The 13804-nt window shown below is 42.2% G+C and overlaps 1 pseudogene; it reads left to right on the top strand.

Moving 5' to 3' along the window:
* The first annotated feature begins 5154 nt into the window (after positions 1 to 5154).
* LOC110743558 lies at positions 5155 to 8472 on the top strand (annotated as a pseudogene).
* Positions 8473 to 13804: the final 5332 nt, after the last annotated feature.

The following is a 13804-nucleotide window of genomic DNA, read 5'->3' as shown; positions in this document are numbered from 1 at the left end:
AGAATGGCATGAACCCAGGAGGCGGAACTTGCAGTGAGCTGAGACTGGCCACTGCACTCCAGTCTGGGCGACAGAGCGAGACTCCATCTCAAACAAAAAAAAAAAAAAAGAGGTTTAATTAGCTCAGAGTTCTGCATGCTGTTCAGGAAACGTGGCACCAACATCTGCTTCTGGTGAGGCTTCAGGAAGCTTCCAATCATGGCGGAAAGCAAAGCCGGCGGGGCCAATGTGTCACATGGCTAGAACAGGAACAAGAGGCTAGGGGAGGTGCCACATTTTTAAACTATCAGCTCTTGCATGAACTCAGTAAGAACCCACTCAGTGCCAAGGGGATGGTGCTAAGCCTTTCATTAGTGATCTACCCACCATGGTCCAATACCTCCCACTAGGCTCTGACTCCAACTACTGGGGATTACATTTCAACATGACATTTGGAGGGGACAGACATCCAAACCAAACCATCCTGCTCTACAGCCGGTTTCCTACTCCTGGCCAAAACAAACAAAAAAAGCAACCCAACAAAAGCCACATTAAACCATGTAGCACAACTAACCTCAGGCAGCTCTCTATATGATTGGATTCTAGAAGTACCCAAAACCAGAAATTCCCATCCCCTCTCCATCAAAAGCTAATAATAATAGTAATAAACAGCAGGCAAACAAACCAAAGCAAAAAGGCTTTCCCACCGTCTGGCACTGCCTGAAATACCATTGTATCTTGGAGAAGTACTGTGGTCCTCTAACATCTTGGATTTGAAAGAAAAGTGGTACAGAAGAAATGGCCCCGGCACACACCATCACTTACTTTAACATTTTGACTGAGGATCGTTTTTTGTGGTAGGAACCTTCAGATGTCCTCTGTGTGTGCGCACACACACATACACACACACTCCAAACACAACAAAACACAATACACACCCCCCTCTCTCATTCTCTCTCTCTCTAAATAAGCCATATACTCAACTTTATTGGAATCTGATTAAATAAACAAAAACAAACATTTCTCCTTAAAGAACAAAAGGAACGCCGGGCGCGGTGGCTCATGCCTGTAATCCCAGCACTTTGGGAGGCCAAGGCGGGCAGATGACGAGGTCAGGAGATTGAGCCCATCCTGGCTAACATGGTGAAACCCTGTCTCTACTAAAAATACTAAAAATTAGCTGGACACGGTGGCGGGTGCCTGTAGTCCCAGCTATTCAGGAGGCTGAGGCAGGAGAATGGCGTGAACCTAGGAGGCGGAGCTTGCAGGGAGCCGAGATCGCACCACTGCACTCCAGCCTGGGCGACTGAGCGAGACTCATCTCGGAAAAAAAAAAAAAAAAAAAAAAGAAGAAGAAAAGGAAATAATTTTCACAAAATAAAAACACAGAGCAAATATACCTATTTGAAGGTGAAAAGATCACTGTTTTCTCCAGCAAGTCAGAGAGAGCATGAACCAAGAACACGAGATGCTGCAGTTTGCTGATGTGAGTGTGTGGACATTGAGAAGCAGGCGGTGTATGAACACAGGCAGAGAGAAGGAAAGGAAAACTGTCATCTTAGCAAGGATCACTTCATTGTGCTATCAAGGTCACAGTTGGGTAAAGACCAAAATACTATCTCCAAAATTTTAACAAGGATTCTTCCTTTCTCTTGTTCCCATAGTGAGTTCCGGGAAAGGGAGAGAAAGTGTAATAAAGCGTATCTTTTTAAATGGCATATAGCTGGCCTCTACTTGGATCCTGTTTTCTGACATCATTTTAATTAGGAAAGGTGAGAAAGTTTCCAACGTCCCCCAACCCCCTTCCCTGTATCCTAAATGAGGGCTTCACAGAGAACTGGCAACCAACACGATTTTGACAGAGTGAACTTCTTTCTCTCCTAAGCATTCCTCCAATCCCCAGATAATACCCCTCATTCCTCCCACATTAAGTAACACACACAAGTTTTCTCCTCCCACCCTCCCCAGCCCACACTTCTCTCCAAAACGTATAACATAATTGTGAAGGCTAATTATCAAATAATGCTTAAGCCTTTGGGAACAAGATAGGGGGTTCTACGAATGTTTTAAAAAGTCCCCAGGCTGCAATAGAAACGTGATTAACTGAAACAAAAATGCCTACTGAAAACTTTCAAACCCAAAGTCAGTTTTTAAAATTTTTTCAAATATATAGGTATATTACATAAATGTCTGTGTCATAATTTATCTATATGTACATATGTCAAACGTGTCCTTTTTTTTAATCTGTCACAGAAATTCTCTGCCATTCTAGAGCAAGACCCTTAAGGAGAGAAATAATTTGAAGTCTTCTGACACGCAGAGGTCCACCATGGATTTCTCCCGTGACAGGGCGCCCCTCAGCTGGCTCTGGTGGGAGACAGGAAGAAGCTGCCCCTAGTAACAGGAAGGAGAGAGCAAATCTAGGCAATACAATTCTCCTCCTGGCCTGAACATGAGCAGATAGGGTCTGACAGATGTAGTCTTTATCATGGAATAAAACAGACTCACAGCGGTGTGCCTCACACACGAATGTCACATTTTATGAATTGCCATATTGTCTCACTACACGCTGCAGTGAGCAGGGCTGGGCAGACCACAAGGTTGAGGAACGACTCGGCCTCTCCTCTCCCACGCTCCTCCACTCCAGACAGGGGCATTGGTTTTTTGCCTGCATCCTCAGAGAGGAAGAAACAGCGGCTGTGGATGCACCTGTGTGTATGGGCCAAGTCCTCAGCTGTGATGCACAGAGAAGTTAAATATAGCACTGTGGCTGGTCAGATTTCAACTGTCCTGGGACTCTGAGCAGTTACAGAGCAGAAGGGGCTGGAGGGAGGGAGAGAAAGGGGGATTCAGAGAAAGCGTGCACAATAACAATGCATGACCTATCATGCAAAGAGCCGCAGGGCAGAAATAAGGGCTCCTCACTCCTTCAGTAGAAACCAAGCCCAGGATGCTGATTCTGTACCCAGCAAGCCCTCTAATGGGAAAGAGAGCTCATCCACAAATCCTGGGTCAGGAAAGCCAGGGAAGGTCCATTCTGAGACTCTGTCCATAGATGAGTGTTCTGAGGATTAGCTCTTAACACTGTGGAGGAAATGGTATTCAAAATCTCTAGGGACTCACTTTCTAATTAAAGAGCAAGTCCTACTGGTTGCCTTTACCTCCCACCCTACTGAGACCCCTTGCTCCACTCATGGGACTCAGGCATGAATGGGGAATTCTGAGCAAGAGGCAATCAGAATGTGAAAAAGATCCAATGGGACTCTCCCTCACCCCCAAGTTATTGAGCTAGGCCTGAGTCAGCCAGAGTTAGGGCCAATGACACCTCTTAATTTGCACTCTTTCCTATGACATGATGCTGTGCCATCCAAATTAGACACAGTTACCTCTAAGGTGTACTCAGTGTCATCATAGCCACGAAACAAAATCATAATACACCTTCCCAGACCAATTTTTCTTTCAGTGCCTAAAAGTGGGGCAGGGAGATTATTCTTATTAGAAAGCAAGCACAAATGTAAATCAGAAAATTCAAACAGATTTTTAAGATGAAACATTAGTCTTCAAAGAAATTATAGGTTTCCAGGGACTATTTTGAGCTTAGCCCTATTACCTCCCTGAAAATGAATTTACTCCCTTCCATCATAAGGGATTCTTGGATTTAAAAAAAAAAAAAAAAAAAAAGAGCTTATGCTTTGGTAGGCCTAAATAGTGATCTCTAAAGATATCCAGGTCCTACTCCCCAGAACCTGTGAATCTTGCTTTATATGGCAAAAAGGATTTTGCAGGTGTGACTAAAGATTTTGAGATGGCATATGCTTATCACAGCACTATTCACCACAGCAAAGACATGGAATAAACCCAGCTACCCATCAATGGTGGACTGGATAAAGAAAATGTGGTACATGTACACCATGGAATACTATGCAGCCATAAAAAAGAATGAAATTATGTCTTTTGCAGCAACATGGATGCTGCTAGAGGCCATTATCCTGAGAGAATTAACACAAAAACAGAAAATCAAATACAGCCCGTTCTTACTAATACATGACAGCTAAACACTGGGTACATATGGACACAAACATGGGAACAGTAGACAGTGAAGGCTCCAGAAGAGGGGAGGCAGGGAGCTGGGGAAAGGTTTGAAAACCTACCTATCAGGTACTATGTTCACTACTTGAGTGACAGGATCATTAGAAGGCCAAACCTCAGCATCATACAATATACCTATGTAACAAACCTGTACGTGTATTCTTGAATCTAAAATAAAAAATAAATTTAAAAAAAATAAGACATTGAGATGAAAGATTATCCTGGATTATCTAGATAGACCTTACATGTGATCATAAGTATCCTTATAAGCAAAATGCAGGCAGAGTTTTGACTACAGAAAGGAGGTGAGGTGGTAATGGAGGTAGAGAGTGGAGTGATACAATCTGAAGATGGAAGAAGGGGCCATAAGCAAAGAGATACAGATGGCCATTAGTAACTGAAAAAAGCAAGAAAAGAAGTTCTATTCCCAGAATCTCAGAGGAACCCTGCCAACACTTTGACTCTAGATAGCTCAGGAAAACCCATTTTGGACTTCTGACCCGTACTATAAGAGAAGAAATCTGTATTGTTTTAAGCCACTAAATTTGTGATAATTCATTATAGCAGCATCCAAAAACTAATATACTTCAGAAATAAGAGCGCAGGTCACTGAGTTCAGCAACTTACACTATTATTACGAATGGTTTTACTTTGAACCACAAAGAACATAGGATATTTGGAGATAATTATTTTATCTCCTCTCCATTTAAAAGTATTCCATTAAGCCACAAGGCATGTTTTCCTCTGAAACACTTGCTCATATAATTTCCCCTGCCTAGAAAGCCATCCTTATCCTCACTACTTTAGGTATTATGGTAAAACCAATAAATAAAATCTCCATCAATTGAGATGCTTGATGAGAGTTAGATTTTCTGTCCCTGATAAGTTTTAGTAATTAGAAAGAGCAAAGAAAAGATTTCTAACCCCATAAAAGTGGGAGATTTTACCTCCAGTGCCAGTCTTAGATTTTTAAACTGTATGATCTCAGGGGCACCAAGCTGTCTTTTCTAATGGCCTCCTGTTGTACTATAAATGCATACTGTTCACTGGGGATTTTAGTTCTGCTTCTCTAGTGGCCCCCAATAAAATGAAAATTATATGTAAAAACCACTCTCAATCATTACCCCAAATTATAAATCAGTTTTAAAATAGGCATACATTTGCTCAGATCTCTGATGAATTATCAAAAAAGTGAAACAACTGGAACTTACATTAAAGAGTTAACTGGAAAATAGGCAAAGAGGATCCAATATACCACTAGTAGGAGACCCTGAAGAAGAAAACAAGAGAAGAGGAGATCCTCAGGGAAACAGACAGTATTACAAATTGTAGTTCAAAATAGTTTTTCTGATACCACAAAAAAGTGGTTTAAACTGTATATTGAAAGAACATACCATGTACCTGGGAATATTGACCCAGAAAGACCAAAACCAAGACATAGTCTAGAAAAATTATTGTATTTAAAAGAAAAAGTTATTTGGCCATCTAGGCAAACAGAGCATATACTCAATAAGGAAAATTAATTATCCTCAAATTTTTTGACAGCAATTCATTATGCCAGGAGACATTAGAGTAGTATATTTAAGATATTCAAAGAGAGAAAATGTGAACTAAGGATTTTATATCCAGAAAGTCACAAACAGCTACTAACCTGCAAAGACTCAGAAAATATTGTTCCCATGAGCCCCTCCTAAGGAATCTACTAAAGAACAAGTCTCAGATAGGTACTGCTGGTAAATATAACTATATATGTAATTAGGAGTTAAAAGGAAGAGACTGTAGTATGCACTGCCTGTATGATTCAGAATGAAACTATAGTACACTTATAAAAATGAGGAAATGATTAGCATATGGAAAAAAGTTTTATCTGCTTTCAGTAATAAAAATGCCTGTTACAGTACTAGTACTAGTATTCTGAGAATATTTTATATCTAAAGTAGAAAAAAATGCAAACGCTAATTATGGGATATTCTATCATCCCCTATTGTCCTTAAGAACTGTGCCTTCAAAGATTTTGAGGAGCTACTGAGATAATATAGAAGATGTTAATATCATGCAGATCCAAATCTTAATTGGAAGTATCAGTACAACCTCACGAAGTATTTGTGTAACTCCAGCTCTTTCGATTAAAGAGACTTAGAAACAAAGGCCAATCCAATAGCAATGAGTTTCTCTATATCAGATTTGGTCTTCACATGACATTTCCCATTGAGCTAAACCAGGATTTCTTGAACAAATGACTGATTTCAAGTCTGAGGCAAAGTGTGTCCATAATGAGCTTATGGAGTGTGTCCATGATGAAACTGTCAAAAACTACATGGGTCATGTCAAACATGACTCCATCTCAAAAGAGTCAGAAGGTACCTTGAAGAGGATTCCATTGGCCAAAGACTTGAGCTTTGCAATAGATTGCAACCCATCAAATATGTATAAAACCAAGAGTTCATAATAGCATATATACATTTTTTAATTGGTCATCTTCCAAAGAAACAATAATCCAGTTTGTTATTTTAAAACTAGGTAAATAAAAGGAAATAAATATTTATTCTACTTACTCTATATGAACTGTAGTACTGGGAAAGAAAATAGATGAAAGGAGGAGTCTTTCTATAAAAGTATCTCAGATAATAAATTAAAACAAAAGATAGAAGTAAAATTTTACTATTTTACTATTTTTCAACTCCCAATGAATTAATGAATGTAGATGCTGAGCATCTACCTCAACTAATACCAGAAAAGAGCAAAAAACAGACATTATATACCTTCTGGTGAAGACACAAGACCCAACACCACTTACAACCTCATTAAGGGATCCAACCAGTGTCAGATCGTACCTCTCAATCCAGGTCTCAATTCGCAAGAAATACAAAAGCGGTTGAACCGAACCATGAATGAGCAGTCAAATATCCAGACTGCAGGAAACCTGACAAGTCAAATAGCCCAGGTTTGTCAACATAAATTATAGGAAAGAGAAAGAGGTGGAGTGGAAAACCATAGATTAAGAGAGACCTGAAAATCACATTAAAAAATATATACATATAAATATATTATATACTATATATACTTATATATAATATATATTTATATATTATATATAATAATATATATATGGGCAAGACTAAACTATACAGTTTAGGGATGCATACTTGAATAACAAAATCATAAATAAATGCAAGAAAGTAGGCCAACTGCTGACTGCCACAGCCAGGATGAGCCTCATGGGTCCCCTCCTGGGCTCGGCCAGGAGACTTTCTACTTCTTCTCCCCTAGCCTCCAGGAAGTGACATTCCCAGAGTCCCAAGCCCACCGACCTGGGGACCGGTGTGGCTGTCATAGCTGAGGATAGTGGGCATGTGGTAGCCAGCCCTGCCAAGAAGGACCAGGCTGGGCAAGGTGAGCCTGGGACACTGCCCTCCTCACCACTGAGCAGAGTAGTTAATCTGTGTCCAGAGAAACATGGCCACAGCCCTGCTCAGACTCACACCTACAACATGGTCGTGGGCTTTGGTGAGATTGGAAGAAGCACCTCAGCAAAGAATTTGGGAAACCATATTTTATAAAGCTCATGTGATCTGCTGCAGTAGAAAGCAAGCATTACACTGTTTAGCCTCTCCCACACCAAATCTTCACCTGGACCCAGATGTGTGACATAAGAGATATGAAGGATGTCATTCCAAGACAGGATCCACATCATGGACCCCACCAAGCTCATGGATCTCCTTTTGTGTTCAAAGACCTGTTCCACCTCTGCCCAGTTTGGAAAACATTTATAAAGAGCTGTCTAAAGACATAGACGGCTTTGTTCATCCCAGCCATGGAGATTTATCTGGGTGGGTCAAACAAGATGTTTTACTCAATGCTGTCCTCACTGTACCAAGCCCATCAAGCCAATTCTCATAAGGAGAGAGGCTGGGAGCAATCTCTGCTAATGCAGCTGTGTCCTGGCTAAACCAGAACTCCAAAGGCCTTGCCTTCTTGCTCTGGGGTTCTTATGCTCAGAAGAGGACAGTGCCATGGAGAGGAAGCGGTACCATGTACTGCAAACAGCTCATTCTTCCCTGTTATCAGTGTATAGAGGTTTCTTTGGATGTAGATACTTTTCTAAGACCAATGAGCTGCTAGAGAGGTCAGACAAGAAGCCTACTGACCGGAAGGAGCTGTGATCCTCAACTGAGAGGTAGTCTGTCTCCATTAACAGTTATTGAGAAACTGCTGTTAAAGTATTTGTCAGGTGTGAAGTCTAATTGAAATTTTCCCTGTTAATTTTAAGTATTCTGCATGAGGATGAAAAGCTTCTGTAAAGCAGCCACGAAACAGGCTGCCCAGGAATGGCAACTTTGTCCAGGCAGACACAGCAAAGGCTATCACTTGACCAAATGACTTTCTCTGCAACACAGCTTTGGCCTAAAATACACAATTTTCTCAGAAGACATGTGAGGTCAAATACTCACTTGCCTCTCTTTACCTCCCTTACCCGTATGGCTAAAGTGGGGAGATGTGCACCTTTAGGTACAGCCATAGTTCGGTGCCGGATGCTCCCTGGTTTTGCCTGGTTAGACTTTCAGTTACAAGATATTGGGGCATGTTTGCTTAGAAAGGCCTCCTTTTCCAGACAGGCGTAGTGGCTCACGCCTGTAATCCCAACACTTTGGGAGGCCGAGGCGAGCGGATCAGGAGGTCAAGCGATCGCGATCATCCTGGCCAACATGGTGAAACCCCATCTCTACTAAAAATACAAAAATTAGCTGGGCGCGGTGGCGCACGCCTGTAGTCCCAGCTACTCGGGAGGCTGAGGCAGGAGAATCGCTTGAACCCAGGAGGCAGAGGTTGCAGTGAGCTGAGATCTCGCCATTGCACTGCAGCCTGGTGACAGAACAAGACTTGGTCTCAAAAAAAAAAAAGAAAAGAAAGGCCCCCTTTGGCCAGCCCAGCAGCCATTCCAGTCTCTGCCAGGTACACTGCTCCCTTGATCTTTCAAGGAGTGAAGAAAGCATGAGGATGTTAAACAAGTTTCTAGAAATCCAGCCCTGAAATTAGGGCTTAATTTCCTGATTGTAGTAGAGGTGAAGGTTTCTAAGGGATATTTGGGGTGAGCCTGAACAGAGAGACAGGGGCTGAGAGAAGTGAGCTGGCTCTTGTTGTTACTCTTCGGGTGTTTTGTGGAATACGCAGTGATATTTAAACAAGGAAGAGGAAAAATGGGAATTCTTTTAATGGGAGGGGATGATTTTCTCCTAGAGTTATCCTGAGTTCAGATTTCTAAGGCAGCACAAGCTGCCAAATGCTGATTTTAATGAATTGAAATCACTTTGGGATATTTTTTCTGCAACATTGGGAAGTTTTAGTTTTTAAGAAACACTTATGCAGATATATATATATATTTTTCCCAATCCTTGTTTTAAGAGACAATCTTTATTGGGTCTGCCCCTCCATCCTTGATCTTGTTAGCAATGCCATTTTTGCTCTTAGCTGGGTTAGAGTTATCAGTTGCACGGAGTTTGGTAATAAGAGACTGTTAAAGTTTAAAAAAAAAAAAGTGATTACTATAAAAGTCAAGATAATGGTTACTTTCAGAGGGAGGGAGGGATTGTGTTGGCCTGGGACATGTAAAGGTGTTACACAAGTAGCCAGCGATTCTATTTCTTGATGTGGGTGGTAGTTAACAATGGTATTCACTATATAATTCAATAAGCTAAATATTTGTTTTGCTTGGTTTTCTATAGCTGGGTTTAATTTTACAATAAAAATATTTTCTTGAAAAAAAGTTAACTGCAATGGTTACTCTCTTGTTCTTCATCTTAATTATTTGGTCTTGATGAAGAAGCAGCTCTCCCCAAAGCAAGGGCTAAGTCTCCTTTGGCTTCAGAAAGAACTAGGACATAATAATCAGTGCCAGCCACGTGCTCTGGCTCACGTCTGTAATCCTAGCACTTTGGGAGACTGAGACAGGTGGATCACGAGGTCAAGAGATGGAGACCATCCTGGCCAACATGGCGAAACCCCATGTCTACTAAAAACACAAAAATTAGCCAGGTGAGGTGGTGGGTGCCTGTAGTCCCAGCTACTTGGGAGGCTGAGGCAGGAGAATCACTTGAATCTGGGAAGCAGAGGTTGCAGTGAGCCAAGATCGTGCCATTGCACTCTAGCCTGGCAAAAAAACGAGACTCTGTCTTAAAAAATAAATAACAATAATAAGCAGTGCCAAGTCATGACCAGTGAATTAAGCACACAGGAAAGCTCATGCAACTCGTGTTGAATGAATCTATGAATTAGTTGACAGATAAGGCAAACACCCATAGCCTAAGTCATTCTGCATACTTCTGCTAGATGCTTCTCCCCAGCTAGAAAAACCTTCAAGAATCCTTCATTACCTGCAGGGAAATCTTATGTTCCTCAGTTTCATGCTCCAGCCTTTTTTCCATAAATCAGCATCAACCAATCTTTCCAATCTTACCTTAGCTACTTTCTCAAACACTCCACTTTAGCCAAACCAGTCTACTTTCAGATTTCTATTTCCTAGCCTTTGTCATTTCTCCTATCCCCCATGCCTTCTCTCGTAGGTTTTCCTCCTTCTTTCTATGCACATAAACCCTACTCATTCTTTAAGGCCTGATTATTTTTCAGAGCTTAAAGGAGACTGAAGAAATTTCTCCATTTCTTCTTTAAAGTCAGTCTTTATTATCTGCCACGTTGTGCTTTCTGATTCCTGTGAACTTCAACAATGCCTATTACCACTACTGGGCACTTAGTTCTTGCTTGACCTGATATTTTGAGGGAACATTTTGTCTTTGTTTGGAGTATGCAAATACACTTTACTTTTTTTAAGCCTGGAGTTGTGACTGACACTTTTTCTGAAATTACTATAGAAAGCCTACAACATTTTGTGCATAGGAGGATGGCTAGATGGATAGAAGAAGATGGATATACTTGGGAGTATTCAGTGGGTACTGACAAACATAGGCAGATATGTTGATATTCAATGGGGACAGAATTACGGGTCCCCACCTTGACCCTGAAAGTCACTGCAAGGGGTCTCTAGCCAACTATGGGCAGCTACAGATGTTGAGCCTCTGCAGACTGAGATGCTGAAATGAAAAAAGAAGACACTGCGTATGAATGGAAGAATATTATTGACAAATTTCCTTTCACTCATGGCTTTGTCCACACCTGGGCCTATCAGCAGGTCACACACTTAAATTTTGAAACTTTAAGCAAACATTTCAAGAGTCCCACTTCATATACAAAAAGTATATAAAGTATATTTTTTGAAGTGTTAAAAAGATTTTTTTTGAAATAGAGTTTTTCTCTGTCACCTAGGCTAGAATGTAATGACATGATCTCGGCTCATTGCAAGCTCCGCCTCCTGAGTTCAAGGGATTCTCTAGCTTCAGCCTTGGAAGTAGCTGGGATTATGGTGCCTACCACCGTACCTGGCTAATTTTGTATTTTTAGTGGAAATGGGGTTTCACAATGTTAGCCAGGCTGGTCTTGAACTCCTGACCTCAAGTGATCTGCCAGCCTCGGCCTCCCAAAGTGCTGGGATTACAGGAGTGAGCCACCATGCCTAGCTCCCTCTATATATATTTAAAAAAAAAAAAAAAAATCTCTATATACAATCACTTCTGACAAGTTTGGGGCCGGGCAGGACTAGTTGGGTTAGAGTTCTTTTTGGCCTAAAATCTAGGGCCAAGTAATTACCATGAAAAATATGGGCCCTACCTCTGTTATAAAAGTGATATCCGCCTAAAGCACAAAGGTTAAGGTCCCTGAAATGTATCAGGGAACTGAGAAATTGTCCCAGGGAACTGAGCTGAAAAAGACCCCTGTGCTGGTCGGAATAGCAGGCCAGCCAAGCAGCACCACATTCTGGCTTTCTCCCTCAGTGAACCACAGTCCCGCTCTCCCTTTAAAGGAATGACTCCAGTGAGAAGTCTACAAGGACCAAACAGATTGGAAAGGATAAAGGAAAGGGAGTCTGCGGGCTGAGCTGTCAGCAAAACAAATAAGCAGTATTAGAGATGGGACAAATGGGAACCTCTGGAGCCAACAAACTTCTCGTCCCTCATGCTGGCATGTTCCCACCAGGAAAGCCGGGAAAGAAGAGAAAGGCTCCCAAGTGGACTGGATGATGCCTGTTTTATGGGAACTGCTCTAGCTGCTTTCACACATGTCATTTCATTCAATCCACTCCTGAAACTTGCAAGGAACAGGTTATTGTCTCTGTTTTACTAATAATGCCAACCAAGATTCAGAGAGGGTAAGTACCTGGGTGAAGGTCACACACCTAGTCAGTGTCAGAGCCAGGATTCAAATCCATGTTTATTTTCTTTCAAAGCTCTGCTCACTATACCACGAGTGAAAACAGAATCATTGCATGTTCCAGCTGAAAAGTCACCTAATCACCATCCCCATTTCACAGGTAAAGAAACTGAGTCCAGAAAGGAGAAGCAACTTGCCCAAAGTCACACGGTGAACTTGTGACAGGTATTCAGCTGCAGCCCAGGCCTTCTGGTTTCCACATAGGAGCTCTCATCACTTATATCCACCAGGACTCTTCAGGGAAGACACACTCAAATGGGGGCACTAGAGGAGAGTTTAACAAAGGAACTGTTTTGATGCGAGGGCACATTTAAAGGAAGCAATAAAGGATGGTGAAGCATCCGAGGCGCAGCAGCATCAGTGGGTTCATGACAACCCAATGCCTGAAGGGACAAAGTCAGGCCCCTAAACCCAGAGAGCACTCTAGCTGGGGCTGTAGCTGTAGCTGAAAGGGAGGTCTGAATTTGGGTAGAGAAAGCCACTGCCAGCCCACAGCCTGGCAAGAACGGAATGAATACACTGACTTCTCCCTCTCCTTGTGCTCATGGTCTTTTACTGGTGCCTCCCATCAGCTGAACCCTATAGAAAGCCAGAAGGTGAGGGATTCCCATGATGCAGTTTCCAGGGGCCCAGAGCAAGATGGAAAAAAGAGGAGAGAATGCCTGGAGTGGTAAATAAAGACTTTGAGGCACACTGCTAGGCAGGGAGGCTTCTCTGAACTTCAGTCCTTGGGAAGAGTCTGGCCTCAGCAGGTCAAAGACAACAAAAACAACAAAAGTCTCACATCCCGGTCAATGTGAGGCCAAGAAGACTTTGCTTTAGGTAATAAAGCGTTTCTCACAGCATAGAGCTGGATTGCTCACTGCCCACTGCAGAGGTATTATCCTAATCCGGTCAACCTGTCTGTGATAAAAGCGGGCAGAAGCCCAGCTCCAATCACCTCGGCATCAAAGGCATCGCTCAGGGACTCTTGCTTTGGAACCCAGGTCAATGCTGGTGTTTGAGGGGAGAGTCACTGGTGTTTCTGATGTGCGTTTGTGAGTATTTGAGAAGTAAAAATAGGAGGAGAAAGCAAGAGGGTGATTGCATCTGTGCAAGAGCATATTTGCCTTTTACCAGTTCTTAGAAGTGAAGGCCACTTTTAAAAGAAAGACAATCCCTACGCAAAGGCAATTTAGGCATCCTGGTAAGGCACAGCCCTCCTATCTGTGCCCTTGGCACAGGTATCCTCACTTTGGCCACACACACACACACCAGGCGGTCAGCTCTCTCAGGCCCATCCCAGCCTTCCATGCCTGCTTAAAGTTTCAACCTCAACTTCCACCGAGTCCTGCTCTTCTCACTGATTTGGTCATATTTCCTACTTAGTTTAAATCAACAGTCCGATTTTATCAACAATAATGCTTTAGGGAGGTTT

Source organism: Papio anubis, chromosome 5 (assembly GCF_008728515.1).
Source record: "Papio anubis isolate 15944 chromosome 5, Panubis1.0, whole genome shotgun sequence".
Lineage (NCBI taxonomy): Eukaryota > Metazoa > Chordata > Mammalia > Primates > Cercopithecidae > Papio > Papio anubis.
The sequence above is the reverse complement of the archived record's forward strand: the minus strand, read 5'-3'. Positions and strand labels throughout refer to the sequence as shown.